Below are 17,932 nucleotides of genomic sequence, written 5' to 3' on the forward strand. Positions count from 1 at the left end.
ACTTGCCCAAGGTCACACAGAACACATGTGGCGGAGCCAGGATTAGAATCCTGGTCTTCTGACTCCCGTGCCCTATCCACTGGGCCACACTGCTTCTCTTTTTAGTTGGGGAAGGCCCCTTGAAGATGTGATTTTAATACAGATTTGAAGGTGGGTTGAGTCATGGTCTGTTGGCTATGAGGGGGAGGGAGTTCCAGGCCCGAGGGCAGAGGAGGGCAAGTGGTTAGAGGCAGCATGGCCTAGTGGATAGAAAGGTCAGGGAGTCAGAAGGATATGTGTTCTAAACCTGGCTCTGCCACTTGTCTGCTGTGTGGCTTTGGGCAAGTCACTTCACTTCTTTGTGCTCAATCACCTCATCTGTAAAATGGGGATTAAGGCTGGTGAGTCCCGAGAGGGACAGGAACTGTGTCCAATCTAATTACCTTGTAAGTACCCCAGTACAGGGCTTGGCACACGCTTAACAAATAAAGGATAAACAAGATCGAGGTTCAGTGAGGAGTGGCATCAGAGGAGTTTAAGTGAGCAGGCTGAGTTGTTGTAGGAAATCAGCAAGGTAAGATAGGAGGGGGAGAAGCTATTGAGTGCTTTAAAGCCAACGATAAGGTGTTCTGTTTGATGTGGAATTGGATGGGCAAAAATGGCGGTTCTTAAAAGCAGTGGAGAGATGTGGACTGAACTGTTTTTTAAGAAAAATCGTTCAGGCAGAAGAATGAAGTATGGACTGGAGCTGGGAGAGACAGGAAATAGGGAAGCCAGCAATGAAGCCGATGCAGTTGTCAAGGCGGGATAGGTTAAATGCTTGGAACAGCAGAGTAACAGTTTAAATGGAGAGGAAACGGCAGGTGTGAGCAATGTTGGGAAGGTAGAACTGACAGGATTTGGTGATAGATGAATACATGGGTTAAATGAGATAGAAGAGTCGAGGGTGCCATGGTTACGGGCTTGTGAGCTAGGTGGTGGGAGGTCAGGTTTTGGGGTTTACCATCTTCTTGTCACCCACTCCCAGCACCACAGAACAGGAGGTGGGATTGCTGAATGGGCTAGAGGAGGTGATTAATCAGTCAGTTGTATTTATTGAGCACTTTAAAGCACTGTATTAAGCGTTGGGAGAGTACAGTATAACAACAGACACATGCCTGCCCACAACGACCTAACAGTCTAGAGGGGGGAGAAAGACATTAAAATAAATAAATAAGAGATATATACAGATAATGAAAGGACAAACTTTCTGAGCAGAGGCACTGGCTATCTCCCCTCTCCAGCTGTGTTGCAGAATGACTTTCTAGCTGCTCTTCCAGAACAGTGCTTGGCACATAGTAAGCGCTTAACAAATTCCATAATTATTAATCATTATTATTATTATTCCAGAGCTGGGAAGTGGAGCTGAAAACTAGGCAGCACACCCCCCACCCCCCACCCGGCCCTCGCCCAGACTACGCACCTCTATCAGGCTCGCAGCAAGGGTCAAGTGAGAGCACAGCAGTAACAGGATTGAGATTTATGATATCATGAAAGGTGCGGAGAGGGCCAACAAAAAAAAATAATTGTTTTTTCACCAAATCCCATTACGCCAGAACAAGGGGGCACCCACTGAAGCTTGAAGGCAGTTCATTCACGACAGGCCAAAGTCTATCAAATTCATTACTGCAGGGAATCGTGCTAGCCAAAGATAATAGCCGCTTCAAGAAAGGGTTCGATAATCTATTGGCAAAGGATTTTTAATGTGTTATTGCGGAAGGTGGCCTGTTCTGCACGCAATAAGAGTTCAAGAAATACCACTGATGGATTGAAAAAAAGAAGGTACATAGAAGTACATGCACATTTTACATACGTATAGCCATAATAGATGAATAACAATCAAGTGATCATCATCTAGTTCCTCCAGGCATCCTGTTGCCATTCCTCCAGACTAAATATTGTGTTGGAGGGGCCAATGGCCTAAAATTTTATTACAATTATTTTTACTGAAAAAAGGTTTCGCCACTTGTCGGCTGTGTGACTGTGGGCAAGTCACTTAACTTCTCTGTGCCTCAGTTCCCTCATCTGTAAAATGGGGATTAAGACTGTGAGCCCCACGTGGGACAACCTGATTCCCCTATGTCTACCCCAGCGCTTAGAACAGTGCTCGGCACATAGTAAGCGCTTAACAAATACCAACATTATTATTACCGCCCCACAAGAACCTAAGCAGTAGCGATGGTAATGCTTAGGTTCTTGTGGGGCGGTAATAGCTAAAAACCTTTTTCTAAAATGGTATTTAAGTGCTTACCAAGTGCCAAGCGCTGTACTAAATGCTGGGTAGATACAAACTAATCAAGTTACACACAATCCCTGTCCCACATGGGGCTTCACAATCTTAATCTCCTTTTACAGATTAGGTAGCACGCACATAGAAGTGAAATGACTGGCCCAAGGTCACAAGTGGTGGAGCCAGATGTAGAATTCGGATCTTTGTGATTCCCGGGCCCGTGGTCTATCCATTTAGGCCATGCTGCTTTTATCCAACTTCCTTCTCTGAGGTCAAACTTGATATCAATTATCCTCAGACAGTTTTTGTAGAGCACGTTTATTTCCCAAAGCCTCGACTTATCCCGTTTTTGCCCTCATAACAATCCTGAGTTAGGTGAAAAGGCAAGCATTATTACCCCCATTTTGCAGATGAGGCAATTACAGTCCAGAAAGTTTTTGTGACTTTCCCAAGGTCACACAGGCGGCTGGTAGCGGAGCTCCGACTTGAATCTCCCCCCCCTCAGCACTGTACTCGTCCGCTCAACTGTATATATCTTCATTACCCTATATATTTTGTTAATGAGATGTACATCACCTTGATTCTATTCATTTGCTATTGTTTTCATGAGATGTTCTTCCCCTCGATTCTATTTGTCGCCATTGTTGTTGTCTGTCCGTCTCCCCCGATTAGACCGTAAGCCCGTCAAAGGGCAGGGACTGTCTCTATCTGTTACCGATTTATACATTCCAAGCGCTTAGTCCAGTGCTCTGCACATAGTAAGCGCTCCATAAATACTATTGAATGAATGAATGAATTCAGACTCTCTTGCTTCCAGACGACCACTCTTCCTCTACACCCTGCTGCCTCCCCTTCTAAGAGAGGGGATTCCTCATAATCAGGTGGCGAATGTGAGGTAGGAAGAGCCTGCAGACGAGAAGCAGCATGGGCAGGTGGATAGAGCAGGGACCTGGGAGTCAGAAGGTCGAGGGTTAATGATGGCATTTGTAAAGCGCTTACTATGTGCAAAGCACTGTTCGGAGTGCTGGGGGAGGACACAAGGTGATCAGGTTGTCCCACGTGGGGCTCACGGTCTTAATCCCCATTTTACAGATGGGGTATCTGAGGCCCAGAGAAGTGAAGTGATTTGCCCAAAGTCACACAGCTGACAAGTGGCGGAGCTGGGATTCGAACCCATGACTTCTGATTCCCAAGCCCTGGCTCTTTCCACTGAGCCAAGCTCCCAGCTTCACCACTTGTCTGCTGTGTGACCTTGGGCAAGTTACTTCACTTCTCTACGCCTCAGTTACCTCATCTTTAAAATGGGGATTGAGACTGGGAGCCCCAGCTTGGGAGCCAGAGGTCATGGGTTCAAATCCCAGTTCAGCCGCTTGTCAGCTGTGTGACTTTGGGCAAGTCACTTAACTTCTCTGTGCCTCAGTTACCTCATCTGTAAATTGGGGATGAAGATTGTGAGCCCCATGTGGGACAATCTGATCACCTTGTATCCTCCCCAGCGCTTAGAACAGTGCTTTGCACATAGTAAGCGCTTAACGAATACCATCATTATTATATGGGACAGGGATTGTGTCCAACTTGATTTGCTTGTGTCCACTCCAGTGCTTAGTACAGGGCCCGGCACATAGTAAGCGCTTAAGAAATTCCATCATTATTATTATTAGAATTGAGTCAACGGAATCCCCATTTCCTGACTCCCAGTTCATAGTGCCATCCTGTCTTCTCGTTAGATTATTAGTCCTCTAATAATAATGTTGGTATTTGTTAAGCGCTTACTATGTGCAGAGCACCGTTCTAAGCGCTGGGGTAGAGACAGTGTGATCAGGTTGTCCCACGTGAGGCTCACAGCTAATCCCCATTTTACAGATGAGGTAACTGAAGCACAGAGAAGTTAAGTGACTTGCCCACAGTCACACAGCTGACAAGTGGCAGACTGTAAACTCAGTGGGAGCTGGGAACGGGGCTGCCAGCTGTCATACTGTATTCTCCCAAGCGCTGAGAATAGTGCTTTGCAGACAGTAAGCGTTCAATAAATCCCACTGATGATGAGATGTCAGTGTTATCGCCCTCCAACATCTTCCTCAAGGTTTTAGAGGGCAGTGTGAGGGGCTTCTGGAGGGGGGACCTGGGCAGGCAAGTTGCTCAACACCCAACCCAAATTTTCAGGACAAGGTTTCCTGGGGCTCCAGCAAGGAATTCCTCTGTTAGAGAAGGAGCGTGGTCTGTAGTGTCTGGAGCACCGGGCCGGGAGTCAGAGGTCATGGGTTCGAATCCCAGCTCTGCCACTTGGCAGCTGTGTGACTGTGGGCAAGTCACTTCACTTCTCTGGGCCTCAGTTCCCTCATCTGTCAAGTGGGGATGAAGACCGTGAGCCTCACATGGGACAACCTGATTACCCTACCAGCGCTTAGAACAGTGCTCTGCACATAGTAAGCGCGTAACAAATACCAACACTATTATTCTTTGGGCCTCAGTTACCTCATCGGTAAAATGGGGATTAAGATTGCGAGCCCAGTGTGGGAGAGGGATTGTGCCTAACCTCATTTGGTTGGATCTACTCCAGGGCTCAGTACAGTGCCTGGCACCTAGTATATGCTTAACAAATACCACAGTTATTATTATTTGTTGGGGCTGACTAATTGTAACTGTCACACCTGCCTGGTGGGAGGCTGATAATAATAATAATAATTATTATGGTATTTACTAAGCACACCCTAGCGCTGAGAAGCAGAGGAGCTTAGTGGAAAGACCCCGGGCTTGGGAGTCAGAGGTCATGGGTTCCAATCCCAGCTCTGCCTCTTATCAGCTGCGTGACTTTGGGCAAGTCACTTCACTTCTCTATGTCTGTCACCTCATCTGCAAAATGGGGATTAAGACTGTGAGCCCCACATGGGACAACCTGATTACCCTGTATCTACTCCATCACTTAGAACAGTGCTCGGCACATAGTAAGCGCTTAACAAATACCATCATTATTATTATTACAATTCAGGAACAAATAGACGCAATTCATTCATTCAATCATATTTATTGAGCACTTACTGTGTGCCGAGCACTGAACTAAGCGTTTAAGAAGTACAATTGAGCAACAGAGACGATTCATTCATTCAATCATATTTATTGAGCGCTTACTGTGTGCAGAGCACTGTACTAAGCGCTTAGGAAATACAATTCAGCAACAGAGACAATCCCTGCCTACAGCGGGCTCACAGTCTAAAAGAGGGGCGACAGACATTAAAACAAGCAAACAGGCATCAGTAGCATTATAAATAGAATTATTTATACACATCATTAATAAAAATAGAATTATAATTATAGAGAAGCAGTGTGGCTCAGTGGAAAGAGCACGGGCTTAGGAGTCAGAGGTTGTGGGTTCTAACCCCAGCTCCGCCACCTGTCAGCTGTGTGACTTTGGGTAAGTCACTTAACTTCTCAGTGCCTCAGTTACCTCATCTGTAAAATGGGGATTAAGACTGGGAGCCCCACGTGGGACAACCTGATTACCCTGTAGCTACCTCAGTGCTTAGAATAGTGCTGGGCACATAGAAAGCGCTTAACAAATACCATCATTATTATCCCTGCTCTGCCACTTGTCAGCTGTGTAACTGTGGGCAAGTCACTCAATTTCTCTGTGCCTCAGTTACCTCATCTGAAAATGGGGATGAAGACTGTGAGCCTCATGTGGGACAACCTGATTACCCTGTATCTACCCCAGCGCTTAGAACAGTGCTCTGCACATAGTAAGCGCTTAACAAATACCAACACTATTATTATCATTACAATTCAGCAACAAATGGACACCATTCATTCATTCACTATGGAGCGGGGAAAGGTGTCATTTTAAAAGGTGTCATCTCATGACATTAGGGCTATGAAGGGGGGAAAGGTGTCATTTTAAAAGGGGTCATCTCAAGTCACTAGGGCTATGTTGTGGGGGGTAAAGGTGTCATTTTAAAAGATGTCATCTCATGACACTAGAGCTATGCAGGGGGGGAAAGGTGTCATTTTAAAAGGTGTCATTGCAGGACACTAGGGCTACAAATAGGGGGGAGAGATGTCATTTTAAAAGGTGTCATCTCAAGACACTAGGGCTATGTGGGTGGGGGGAAGGTGTTATTTTAAAAGGTGTCATCTCAAGACACTAGGGCTAAGTTGGGGGGGAAAGGTGTCATTTTAAAAGGTGTCATCACAGGACACTAGGGCTACGTGGAGGGGGGGGAGATGTCATTTTAAAAGGGCTCATCTCAAGACACTAGGGCTACGTTGGGGAGGGAAAGGTGTCATTTTAAAAGATGTCATCTCATGACACTAGAGCGATGCAGGGGGGGAAAGGTGTCATTTTAAAAGATGTCATTGCAGGACACTAGGGCTACGTGGGTGGGGGGAGAGATGTCATTTTAAAAGGTGTCATCTCAAGACACTAGGGCTATTTGGGGGGGGGGGAGGTGTTATTTTAAAAGATGTCATCTCAAGACACTAGGGCTATGTTGGGGGGGAAGGTGTCATTTTAAAAGGTGTCATCGCAGGACACTAGGGCTACGTGGGGGGAAAGGTGTCATTTTAAAAGATGTCATCTCATGACACTAGAGCGATGCGGGGGGGGGGGGGGGGGGAAGGTGTCATTTTAAAAGGTACCATCGATACTAGGGCTATGTGGGGGGGGGGTGTCATTTTAAAAGATGTCATCTCAGGGGACACTAGAGCTATGCAGGGGGGGAAAGGTGTCATTTTAAAAGGTGTCATCTCAAGACACTAGGGCTATGCGGGGGGGGGGGGGACGACGACGGGGGGGAAATGTGTCATTTTAAAAGGTGTCATCTCAAGACACTAGGGCTATGGGGCGGGGGGGGGGGGAAGGTGTCATTTTCAAAGGTGCCATCTCACGACACCTCGTGGTCTGTCGCGACCGGTCCCTCCCCCTCGGCCCCCCCCCCCTTTTCCTGTGCCCCGGCCGGATGGGCCTCCCAGGAAGAAGCCCGGAGCGGCCCCGCGGGCCCGACCCCTGACCCCTGACCCCTGACCCCGGGCCAGCGGCAGGGCCCGGGCCCCGCGGGGAGGCCCGGGGGCGGCAAGGACCGGAGGAAACCCGGAAGCCACCGGCCGGAGCAGCCGACACGGTAGGGTCGGGGAGGGCGGGGGGCGGCCAGTCCTGTCCCCCGGGCCCGCGGTTGTGCTGCCCCCCCATCCATTCATTCACCCCTTCGTCTTTATTGAGCGCTCACTCTACTAATAATTATGCTGGCATTTGTTAAGCAGCTTCCTAATCATTCCGTCGTATTTATTACGCCCTTACTATGTGCGGAGCACTGCACTAAGCGCTCGGGATGGACAATTCGGCCACAGAGACCATCCCTGCCCAATGACAGGCCCCCGGTCTAACCGGGGGAGACAGGCAGCAGAGCAGAATAGAACAAAAAAAGGACAATTCATTCATTCAATAGTATTTATTGGGCGCTTACTATGTGCAGAGCACTGGACTAAGCGCTTGGGATGGACAGTTCGGCAACAGAGACCATCCCTGCCCAATGACAGGCTCCCAGTCTAACCGGGGGAGACAGCAGAGCAAAACAGAGTAAAAACACAAGACAATTAATTCAATAGTATTGATTGGGCGCTTACTATGTGCAGAGCACTGGACTAAGCGCTTAGGATGGACAATTGGGCAACAGAGACCATCCCTGCCCATTAGCGGGCTCACAGTCTCAACAGGGGAGACAGACAGGGCTAAACAGAGTAAAAACACAAGACAATTTATTCAATAGTATTTATTGGGCGCTTACTATGTGCAGAGCACTGGACTAAACGCTTAGGATGGACAATTCGGCAACAGATAAGACACCATCCCTGCCCCATGACTGGCTCACAGTCTAAACGAGACAGACAGCAGAGCAAAATAGAGCAAAAAAACAAGACAATTCATTCAGTAGTATCTATTGGGCACTTACTATGTGCAGAGCACTGGACTAAGTGCTTAGGATGGACAATTCGGCAACAGAGAGAGACCATCCCTGCCCATTAGCGGGCTCACAGTCTCAATGGGGTAGACAGAGCAAAATAGAGCAAAAAAAAGACAGTTCATTCAATAATATTTATTGGATGCTTACTATGTGCAGAGCACTGGACTAAGCGCTTAGGATGGACAATTGGGCAACAGAGACCATCCCTGCCCATTAGCGGGCTCACAGTCTCAACAGGGGAGACAGACAGGGCTAAACAGAGTAAAAACACAAGACAATTTATTCAATAGTATTTATTGGGCGCTTACTATGTGCAGAGCACTGGACTAAACGCTTAGGATGGACAATTCGGCAACAGATAAGAGACCATCCCTGCCCCATGACTGGCTCACAGTCTAAACGAGACAGACAGCAGAGCAAAATAGAGCAAAAAAACAAGACAATTCATTCAGTAGTATCTATTGGGCAGTTACTATGTGCAGAGCACTGGACTAAGTGCTTAGGATGGACAATTCGGCAACAGAGAGAGACCATCCCTGCCCATTAGCGGGCTCACAGTCTCAATGGGGGAGACAGAGCAAAATAGAGCAAAAAAAAGACAGTTCATTCAATAATATTTATTGGATGCTTACTATGTGCAGAGCACTGGACTAAGCGCTTAGGATGGACAATTCAGCAACAGAGACCATCTCTGTCCATTAGCGGGCTCACAGTCTCAGCGGGGGAGACAGCAGAGCAAAACAGAGCAAAAAAAACAAGACAATTCATCCATTCAATAGTATTTATTAAGCACCTACTATGTGCAGAGCACTGGACTAAGTGCTTAGGATGGACAATTCGGCAACAGATAAGAGACCATCCCTGCCCAATGACTGGCTCACAGGCTCAACAGGGGAGACAGGCAGCAAAGCAAAACAGAACAAAACAAGTAGTCTGACCTAGGTATCATCAAAATAAATAGAATCATAGATAGAGACACATCATTAACAAGATAAATGGGGTAATAAATAATATAGACAAATATGTACAGTGCTGAGGGGAAGAAGGAAGAGCAGAGGGCGCGAGAAGGGGGAATGGGGAGGGGAGGAGGAGCAGAGGGAAAGAGAGGGCTCAGGCTGGGAAGGCCTCCTGGAGGAGGTGAGCTCTCAGAAGGGCTTGGAAGAGGGGAAGAGAGTTTGGCAGATGTGAGGAGAGAGGGCATTCCAGGTCAACGGTAGGACGTGGGCCAGGGGTCAATGGCAGGACAGGCATTCAAATGTATTTATTAATAATAATGTTGGTATTTGTTAAGCACTTACTATATAATAATGTTGGTATTTGTTAAGCGCTTACTATGTGCCGAGCACTGTTCTAAGCGCTGGGGTAGACATAGGGGAATCAGGTTGTCCCACGTGGGGCTCACAGTCTTAATCCCCATTTTACAGATGAGGTAACTGAGGCACAGAGAAGTTAAGTGACTTGCCCACAGTCACACAGCCGACAAGTGGCAGAGCTGGGATTCGAACTCATGAGCCCTGACTCCAAAGCCCATGCTCTTTCCACTGAGCCATGCTGCTTCTCATATGCCAAGCACTGTTCTAAACACTGGGGTAGATACAAGGTCATCAGGTTGTCCCAAGTAGGACTCAGTCTTCATCCCCATTTTGACAGATGAGGTCACTGAGACCCAGAGAGGTAAAGTGATTTGCCCAAGGTCACACAGCTGACAAGCGGCAGAGCCAGGATTCGAACCCATGACCTCCGACTCCCAAGCCGGGGCTCTTTCCACTGAGCCTCGCTGCTTCTCAATATTTATTGAGTGCTTACTGTGTGCAGAGCACAGTACTAAGAGCTTGGAATGGACAACTGGGCAACAGATAGGGCCCATCCCTGCCCAACAACGGGCTCACAGTTTAACCGGGGGAGACAGACAACAAAACAAAATAAAAAAAACAAGTAGTCAGGTAACAAAACAAGTAGCCAGGCATCACTGGGCACCCCGGGCTGCCCACCCAACAGACCCCCCAGTGTCTAGCAGCTCCCCTGCCCAAGGGGGTCAGCACCGCGCCTGCGCAGTTGCACCTCCCCTCCGCCTTCGTTCCCTCGCACTGCGCTGCCCTGGGGGAGGGCGGGGGAAACTGGCTGATCTGCGCCTGCGCAGTTGAGCCCCCGTCCGCCTTCGTCCCCTCGCACTGCGCTGCCCTCGGGGGGTGGGAGGGGGAACTGGCTGCTCTGCGCCTGCGCAATTGAGCCCCCGCCCGCCTTCGTTCCCTCGCACTGCGCTGCCCTCTGGTCACTGCCGGGTCGCCGTCACGGCCGTCGGCTCTGCACCTGCGCAGTTGTGCCCCCGTCCGCCTTGGTGCCCTCGCACTGCGCTGCCCTCCTCAGCTCTGCGCCTGCGCAGTTATGCTTCCGTCCGCCTTCGTGCCCTCGCACTGCGCTGCCCTCCTCAGCTTTGCGCCTGCGCAGTTATGCCCCGCCCGTGCGGGGTCGGAGTGGCCTCATTTTCCACAGATTCGCTGCCCTCATTCATTCATTCATTCATTCATTCATTCATTCATTCACTCACTCACTCACTCACTCACTCACTCACTCACTCATTCACTCATTCATTCGAAGCAGCAAGACATAAGGGTTAGAGCACGAACCTAGGAGTCAGAAGGTTATGGGTTCTAATCCCAGCTCCGACTCTTGTCTGCTGTGTGACCTTGGTGAAGTCACTTCACTTCTCTGGGCCTCACCTATAAAATGGGAATTGAGGCTGTGAGCCCCACATGGGACAGGGAGTGTGTCCAACCCGATTTGCTTGTTTCCACCCCTGTGCTTAGGACAGTGCCTGGCATGTAGACAGCACCTACCATCATTATTATCCATTCGTTCAATTAATCGTATTTACTGAGCACTTACTGTGTGCAGAGCACTGTACTAAGTGCCTGTGAGAGTAAAATACACAATTGTATTGTACAGTTGTACAACAGTATAACAAAACAACAAGAAGCAGCGTGGTTTAGTGGACAGGGCGCAGGCTTGGGAGTCAGAGGAGGTGGGTTAATTAATGTTGGTATTTGTTAAGGGCTTACTATGTGCCAAGCACTGTTCCAAGCGTGGGGTAGATACAAGGTAATCAGATTGTCCCACGTAGGGCTCACAGTCTTCATCCCCATTTTACAGAGGAGGTAACTGAGGCACAGAAAAGTTAAGTGACTTGCCCAAGGTTGCACAGTTGACAAGCGGCAGAGTCGGTATTAGAACCCATGACCTTCTGATTCCCAGGCCCATGCTCTATACACTAATCCACGCTGCTTCTAGTCTAATCCTGGTTCTAATCCCGCCTCTGCCACCTGTCTGCTTTGTGACCTTGGGCAAGCTACTTAACTTCTCTGTGCCTCAGTTACCTCATCTGTAAAATGGGGCTTAAGACTGTGAGCCCCATGCGGGACAACTTTTTCATTCATTCAGTAGTATTTACTGAGCACTTACTGTGTGCAGACCATTGTAGTCAGCACTTGGAGTTGTACAATTCAGCAACAGATAGAGACAATCCCTGCCCAACAACCGGCTCACAGTCTAAAAGGGGGAGACAGTCAGCAAAACAAAACAATTAGTCAGGCATCAATGCCATCAAAGTAGATAAATAGAATCGTAGACATAGACACATCATTAATAAAATAGAGTAATAAATGATATATACAAATATACCCAAATGCTGTGGGGAGGGGAAGGGGGTAGAGGAGAGGGAGGGAGTAGGGGCAGTGGGGAGAGGAGGAGGGGCCCAGGGAAAGGGAGGGCTTCAGGGAAGGTCTCCTGGAGGAGTGAGCTCTTAGTAGGGCTTTGAAGAGGGGAAGAGAGTTAGTATGGCAGAGATGAGGAGGGAGGGCATTCCAGGTCAGTGTAGGACAACTTGATTACCTTGTATCAACCCCAGTGCTTAGCACATAGTAAGTGCTTAACAAATACCATTATTGTTATTGTTATTATCATTATTAACAATGAATAAACACATTCCCTGCCCACAACAAGCTTACAGACTAGAGCAGGGGAGACCTCCAAGATGCCTTCCCTTAAGTCCTCTTTTTGTCTTCTCCTCTTCTCCCACTTCCTTCTGTATGACCCTGACTTCCTCCCTTGATTCATTCCCTTTCCCAGCCCCACAATACTTATATGCATATCTTTAATTTATTTATACTAATGTTGGTATTTGTTAAGCGCTTACTATGTGCAGAGCACTGTTCTAACCGCTGGGGTAGATACAGGGTAATCAGGTTGTTCATTCATTCATTCATTCATTCAATAGTATTTATTGAGCGCTTACTATGTGCAGAGCACTGTACTAAGCGCTTGGGATGAACAAGTCGGCAACAGATAGAGACAGTCCCTGCCGTTTGACGGGCTTACAGTCTAATCGGGGGAGACGGACAGACAAGAACGATGGCACTAAACAGCGTCAAGGGGAAGAACATCTCGTAAAAACCGATGGCAACTAAATAGAATCGAGGCGATGTACAATTCATTAACAAAATAAATAGGGTAACGAAAATATATACAGTCGAGCGGACGAGTACGGTGCTGTGGGGATGGGAAGGGAGAGGTGGAGGAGCAGAGGGAAAAGGGGAAAATGAGGCTTTAGCTGCGGAGAGGTAAAGGGGAGATGGCGGAGGGAGTAGAGGGGGAAGAGGAGCTCAGTCTGGGAACGCCTCTTGGAGGAGGTGATTTTTAAGTAAGGTTTTGAAGAGGGAAAGAGAATCAGTTTGGCGGAGGTGAGGAGGGAGGGCGTTCCAGGACCGCGGGAGGACGTGACCTGGGGGTCGACGGCGGGATGGGCGAGACCGAGGGACGGCGAGGAGGTGGGCGGCAGAGGAGCGGAGCGTGCGGGGTGGGCGGTAGAAAGAGAGAAGGGAGGAGAGGTAGGAAGGGGCAAGGTGATGGAGAGCCTTGAAGCCTAGAGTGAGGAGTTTTTGTTTGGAGCGGAGGTCGATGGGCAACCACTGGAGGTGTTTAAGAAGGGGAGTGACATGCCCAGATCGTTTCTGCAGGAAGATGAGCCGGGCAGTGGAGTGAAGAATAGACTGGAGCGGGGCGAGAGAGGAGGAAGGGAGGTCAGAGAGAAGGCCGACACAGTAGTCTAGCCGGGATATAACGAGAGCCCGTAATAGTAAGGTAGCCGTTTGGGTGGAGAGGAAAGGGCGGATCTCGGCGATATTGTAGAGGTGAAACCGGCAGGTCTTGGTAACGGATAGGATGTGTGGGGTGAACGAGAGGGACGAGTCAAGGATGACACCGAGATTGCGGGCCTGCGGGACGGGAAGGATGGTCGTGCCATCCACGGTGATGGAGAAGTTTGGGAGGGAAGATGAGGAGCTCAGTCTTGCTCATGTTGAGTTTTAGGTTGTCCCACGTGAGGCTCACAGTTAATCCCCATTTTACAGAGGAGGTAAGTGAGGCACCGAGAAGTGAAGTGACTTGCCCACAGTCACACAGCTGCCAAGTGGCAGAGCCGGGATTCAAACCCATGACCTCTGACTCCCAAGCCCGGGCTCTTTCCACTGAGCCACGCTGCTTCTCTAATGTCTGTCTTCAACTTCCGGCTCTGCCACTTGTCAGCTGTGTGACCAACTCTGTTGCCTTGTATTCCCCCAAGCGCTTAGTACACTGCTCTGCACACAGTAAGCGCTCAAACACCAATGACTGATTCCCAGTCCTTCCCTCCTCTCTTACAAGATGGGATTGTGATGTTCCATCCAGTCAATTGAGGGAAAACGGCCCCCGCCAATCCACCCTTGGGATGGGGAAATTACTGGCAAAGGCTCCTTCCCCTAAAACATCTCTCATCTCTTGCTGATAGAAAGGGCCTTCGGCCCTTGGGAGGGGCTGCATTTGGAGTTTTCGTTCTTGGCGGTGTCCAGAGGATGGATGAGTTCAGCTGTGTAGATAGTGTGACATTATGGTGTAGTGCTTAGAGCATGAGCCTGGGCGGCAGAAGATCCTGGGTTCTAATCCCGGCTCCGCCACTTGTCTGCCATGTGGCCTTGGGCGAGTTACTTCGCTTCTCTGGGCCTCAGTTACCTCATCTCTAAAATGGGGGTTAAGATTGGGAGCCCCATGTGGGTCAGGGACTATGTCCAACCCGATTTGCTTGTATCCACCCCAGGACTTAGTACAGTGCCGGGCACATAATAATAATGTTGGTATCTGTTAAGCGCTTACTATGTGCAGAGCACTATTCTAAGCGCTGGGGTAGATACAGGGTAATCAGGTTGTCCCACGTGGGGCTCACAGTTAATCCCCATCTTACAGATGAGGTAACTGAGGCACAGAGAAGTTAAGTGATTGCCCACAGTCACACAGCTGACAAGTGGCAGATCCGGGAGTCGAACCCATGACCTCTGACTCTGAAGCCCAGGCTCTTTCCACTGAGCCACACTGCGTAAGTGCTTAACAAACATCCTATCGTTATCATTATTATTCATGCCAACAGACATTTTTATGACTTGCAGTTTGTTCGATAGCCTCCTCCACGTTTCACGGAGATGTTGCACCCACCTTCTGACACTGAGCTTCAGTAACCTTAATACTAATCATTCAGTCAGATATATTGAGCGCTTACTGTGTACAGAGCACTGTAATAGTGATAATGTTGGTATTTGTTAAGCGCTTACTATGTGCAGAGCACTGTTCTAAGCACTGGGGTAGACACAGGGGAATCACATTGTCCCACGTGGGGCTCACAGTCTTAATCCTCATTTTACAGATGAGGAAACTGAGGCACAGAGAAGTGAAGTGACTTGCCCACAGTCACACAGCTGACAAGTGGCGGAGCCGGGATTCGAACCCCTGACCTCTGACTCCAAAGCCCAGGCTCTTTCCACTGAGCCATGTACACTTGGAAAGTACAATTTGGCAACAGATAGAGACAATCCCTACCCAACCATGGGCTCAGTGTCAATGCTGAACAGAGTATTTCTCAGTTTAACAATTGATAAATTAACATCAATTGGTAGCTTGGAGATACAGAGGCAGTAACCTAAACCTGAAGACGACCTTAGCTTCTCACTAAATATGCACTCATGGGAAGCAGCATGGCCTAGTGGATAGTGTAGGAGCCTGGGAGTCGAAAGGACCTGGGTTCTAATCCCAATTCTCCCACTTTTCTGCTGTGTGACCTTGGGCAAGTCACTTCACTTCTCTGGGCCTCAGTTACCTCATCTGTAAAATAGGAAGCTGTGAGCCCCATGTGGGTCAGGGATTCTACCTGACCCGATTAGCTTGAAACTACCCCAGTGCTTAGAATATAGTGAGCGCTTAACAAGTACCATCATCATTATTACTGATATTATTATTAAGCACTTGGGGAGCAGACTCTGCAAAATCTGCATTCATTCATTCATTCATTCAATAATATTTATTGAGGGCTTACTTTGTGCAGAGCACTGTACTAAGCGCTTGGAATGGACAATATGGCAACAGATAGAGACAATCCCTGCCCAATAATAGGCTCACAGTCTAAATGGGGGAGACAGCAAAGCAAAACAGAACCAAACAAAACAACATCATCAAGATAAATAGAATCATGGAGATAGACACCTCATTAACAAAATAAATAGGTTAATAAATAATACATACAAATATGCACAGTGCTGAGGGGAGGGGGAAGAGCAGAGGGTGGGAGGGGGGGAAGGGGAGGGGAGGAGGAGCAGAGGGAAAGGGGGGCTCAGTCTCATTCAGCTTCCACATCCGCCAACACGCTTCTCAAAATTTCTTATTAATTTATAATGGTGCCATTTTATTGAATGGGCACTTTGTGGCATTTAAACACTGCTGGACATCATTTCATTTACATGTACCAAAATAAAGAATTCCCCTCTTGGGACTGCTTCTGGAGAGTTTCCAGTACTCTACTGGTCTCGGTTATGGGAGGGAGAGTAAAGCAGAGGCATACCCATTCCATTCCTGGCTTGAGCAGTGGCTAGTGAGTAGAAGGCCATCTGCTTCACGTCAAAACTCACCTGTGCTGGGTAGCAGCGGCATGGGAGACAGTCAGTAGAGAGTGTTGAAAGGTCAAAATTGGGGCTGCAGAAAATAGGACCTTTGGGTCTTATTCTTGGCTGACTTATTGGGTAACTTTAAGCCAGCCACGCACCTTCTGGCTTTTGTTAAAAGTGTAAATAAAGGAAGAACAGCATGGGGAAAATCCTGAGTTGATGAACCTCATCCCTTTATTTTTTTACTACAAAGTAACTAACACATATCCCCTCTCAGGATCACACTTGGAGAGTTTCCAGTACTCTACCAGTCTCGACTACGGGAGGGAGAGACAAGCAGAGGCCTATCCATTCCATTCCTAGCTTGGGCAGTGGCTAGAGAGCGGAAGGCCACCTGTTACAAGTCAAAACTCACCCGTGCTGGCCAGCGGCGGCACAGGAGAGAGTGGAGGGCGGAGACTCAAGTTGACTGCACGAAAGGAGGCGATAAGAAACCACTTCCTTATACCTACCAAGAAAACTGTATGGATACGCTCCCAGAACGATCGCAGATGGAGTTGGGGCGTTCTGGGAGAGATGCGTCCATGGAGTCACTATGGGCCGGAGACGACTCGACAGCATAAGAGAAGACTATAATAAAGAATAGAAGTCTGGTGTGAGGGAATGATTTGAAAAGTAAAGATTCTGCAATTGAAATTAGCTCCATCCCTCATAAACCTCACCTCCTACTCCTGGACTAAGGCCAGAAATGTCGGGCCTATCCCCACAAGGACAGTCCTCTCAGTGCGACGTTGCAAATTTGTTGAGATTTCTCCAATTGCTAATGAAAAACTCACATCGGCTACCTGAACTAGGTCAGACTTCAGCCACCCAGAAGCGAACGATTAAACTTGCAGAGATGTTCTTTTAGAAAAAAGAGTAAATGAGCTAAGGAGATCAGAGCCATTTTCTCCAAATTCCCCTCTAAGACTTAAAGGCCCCCAGACAGACTCAAGCGCCTGCCCCACGCAGGCTCTTACAGTTAGATACTCCACATTTCCACAGACATCAAGAGAGTTCATTGTATTATCCTTGCAAATTGTTGGACTAGGGTGTGGGAGGAGGGAATTCTTAATGGATACACGGAGGCATTTGGGGAATTTTATTACTGGATTATTTTAAGGACTTGGGGTTCTTTTGTTATGAATTTGGTGGTTGTCATGGAGACGTAGTGAGACAACACAAAAATCTTGGGCTCTTTGGTCAATTTACTCAATCGGAGATACTCATCCAAGCCCGCAAGACACCGATGGGAGTAATTCAGAAAAGAGAAAGCGCTGGGTTTTAACATCACCAGTTTTGGGTTTATTTTAGCTTCAGCCATCATGTGCCGTGTCTCTTTTAGAGAGGGATAGTTTCTGATATTTAATAATATCGGATAGTGCTTTAGAGTAGGCATGCTGCTTTGGAGAAACAGCCTGGCCTAGAGGATAAAGCACAGACCTCGGAGTCCAAAGGACGTGGGTTCTAATCCCTGCTCTGCCACTTGCCTGCTCTGTGACCTTGAGCAAGTCACTTCACTTCTCCGGGCCTCAATTATCTCATCTGTAAAACGGAGATTAAGAGTGGGAGCCTTATAGAATAATAATAATGTTGGTATTTGTTAAGCGCTTACTATGGGTAGAGCACTGTTCTAAGCGCTGGGGGAGATACAGGGTCATCAGGTTGTCCCACGTGAGGCTCACAGTCTTAATCCCCATTTTACAGATGAGGTAACTGAGGCACAGAGAAGT

General features: G+C 48.2%; 2 non-coding genes across 2 annotated transcripts; both read left to right on the forward strand.

Annotated features, from left to right (window-relative positions):
- Positions 1–16,036: 16,036 nt before the first annotated feature.
- Positions 16,037–16,174, forward strand: LOC114812579. Its single transcript, XR_003760230.1, has one exon. It is a non-coding gene; the product is annotated as a small nucleolar RNA SNORA7 (small nucleolar RNA).
- Positions 16,175–16,427: 253 nt separating this feature from the next.
- On the forward strand, positions 16,428–16,565 carry LOC114812632. The gene has a single exon (XR_003760283.1). It is a non-coding gene; the product is annotated as a small nucleolar RNA SNORA7 (small nucleolar RNA).
- The last annotated feature ends 1,367 nt before the right edge of the window (positions 16,566–17,932 follow it).

This window comes from Ornithorhynchus anatinus, chromosome 5, assembly GCF_004115215.2.
Source record: "Ornithorhynchus anatinus isolate Pmale09 chromosome 5, mOrnAna1.pri.v4, whole genome shotgun sequence".
Taxonomy (NCBI): domain Eukaryota; kingdom Metazoa; phylum Chordata; class Mammalia; order Monotremata; family Ornithorhynchidae; genus Ornithorhynchus; species Ornithorhynchus anatinus.